Here is a 2283-nt window from a genome sequence, read left to right as displayed (position 1 = left end):
CCTCAGTCTAAAATATTTATTTAATCGTGACAGGGATGTCAGTTTGATCTATAAGTAGCCGGGAATATGAGAAGATACTTTAGCTAGAATTTGAAAGTCGTAAAAAATGTATAGGCTAATAATTTAGTGATAATCCCCCCTCCCCCCAAACAGGCACGTCGCTCCGTTTATTTACGGCTTCCTGTGCGGTAACCTGCGGAGGGAATTTCGAACAGAGAACAACTAGGCTACAACAGGACATTGATTGAACTGTGTGAACCACAGGCGAATGCTGGACTGACGTGACTGGATGTTGTTTTACCAACAGGCTTTCTCAGTAATGTGACTTGATGTCGATCTTTTTTAGGTTTTTGTGTGTTTGTGAATCAGCTTCTTTGTATTCATATGCCAACTTCATTTTTTTCTGTTAGTCTGAGGGTTAGATCAAGGTGAAAATCACTCTCCTCGACTACCTCGATTGACGCCTGACGGCAGTGACGGGGAGGTCAGCCTTGTCCTTCCTCCTGCCTTTGCTTTCTCTCGTTTCAACATTCTTACTTGTCGTACATGATTATCGTAGAGATAGATCTAGATCTATCTGTATCTAGATAGATCGATAGTCTAGAGTCTAGATTCTAGATGTTCTCGCTAGACTAGATCTAGAAATCTTCTAGCGAGCCAGGATTTAAATTGGTAGAGAAACAACTTATCTCTGCCACTTATTCATATTCATTATCTAACTTTGACAAATGTCAATGATGACTCCACAGCAGAGTGTAGATCTATATTCTAGATCTAGATCTAGATCTAAATCTAGATCTAGATCTAGAATGTAGATCTAGATCTAGATATCTAGATCTAGATGCAGATCTAGATCTACTCAGCTGTACTGTACACTGTAGGATCTATAGGCCTACTGTTGTAAGTTTTTTATCTTATTTTTATGTATTATTTACGTCAAGTACGTGTGTGTGTATTCGTATTGTGTTGTGTAGGCCTACTGTCTGTGTTAATGTTAAATTGTCAGTTTAGATCTATGGCATACATACCTGCCAACCCTACAGAAAAAATCGGTAGATCACCGACTTTTGGGTCAAACTACCGATCCACCGATTTTGAGATGAAGCCACCGACTTCAGGATTCAGCAGGGTGACTGCCAGGCCCCAGGAATTTGAAAAAGTTATCAAATATTTGAAAACCAAATCCGATAATGCCCAAAAGTTCATTTTTGCTGGTCGCGATTGTGATTCATTCAGCTCCCTCGAGAGTATGTAAAATGTTTCTTCACGCAGACAGGCGGCTATGGTGGCAAGCGGGTGTGATACCGACGTTTGATCGGGATAATCAAGATATACTTTCACTTTCGTTACCACCCAGAAATTTGCTGGTAGTAGTTTGATAACGCAAGATTAATTGTAACAACATGCAGGCTGTGCATGGCAAACGCTGTGTCGCCTTGAAAATAAATCAATATTTGTCCTGTGCTGTCACTTGTGAAAAAAAAAAAGAAAAGAAAAAAAAGTTATAGTTAAGCGTCTTGTCGGGTTCGCCATTGTGACCGGTCAATGAACTTGCGCGTTCCATCATCACATTGTGAGCACCTGCACTTGTAGGGGTCACCAAAGTTCATTCAAAGTCTGAGCGCTGCGTCTAGTATAGGACTCCGGAATGGGGGGAGGATTATTTTTTTTAAAGATACACTCGGGGGAGGGGGGGCGGTGAAGGCAACACCAGGCCAGGGGACAAAAACTGAACTTGGAAGCTAATTTTAGTATTCTAAATTTTTGATTACCTCTAGATCTAGAAAACTCTCTGCAAAACGCGTGTTGGTGCAGGCCTTGTGTGGACTCGGGATCCGTCATACTCTTTCCTTGCAAACTCTGCAAAGACTAAAGGCCAAGGCTAGGCCTGAGTCATTCAAGGCCCACCTTTTCTTCATCTTTGCTTCTGTTTTTGTTTTGGGTTTTTTTTTGGGGGGGGGGTGGTTTTTTGGTTTCATTTGTGTGTGTGTTCGTGCAGGTATGAATAGGACAGGAACTGCACCAAATACTAATAGGGTAAATGCCTCTGGTAGTTTTCATATTTGTCATTTTTTCTTTGGCCTTTTCACATTGTATGAAGTCCCAAAACAAAATCATGCAAAATTTGTATGGGACAAAAAAAAAATAATATGGTCCCTCATTAAGTATGCGCACAGAGAGTATATAGCCTACCTCAGAATTTATTAGGTCACTTCAGATTTTTAGGTTATGAACGACTGTTTGGCCACGATTTGGAGCAACTCACGAATATGGACCAAGCAA

The 2283-nt window shown here is 40.9% G+C and overlaps 1 protein-coding gene across 1 annotated transcript in view; it reads left to right on the top strand.

Annotated features, from left to right (window-relative positions):
- Window positions 1–198: 198 nt before the first annotated feature.
- LOC101853104 (mitochondrial fission regulator 2) overlaps window positions 199–2283 on the top strand; it is a gene marked incomplete in the record, with an annotated part of 20914 nt that continues 18829 nt past the window's right edge. The window contains 1 exon segment of the mRNA XM_013085527.2: window positions 199–316.

Source organism: Aplysia californica, unplaced genomic scaffold (genome assembly GCF_000002075.1).
Source record: "Aplysia californica isolate F4 #8 unplaced genomic scaffold, AplCal3.0 scaffold00382, whole genome shotgun sequence".
Taxonomy (NCBI): domain Eukaryota; kingdom Metazoa; phylum Mollusca; class Gastropoda; order Aplysiida; family Aplysiidae; genus Aplysia; species Aplysia californica.
Note: the sequence above shows the minus strand (reverse complement) of the source record. Positions and strands in the feature narration are given on the sequence as shown.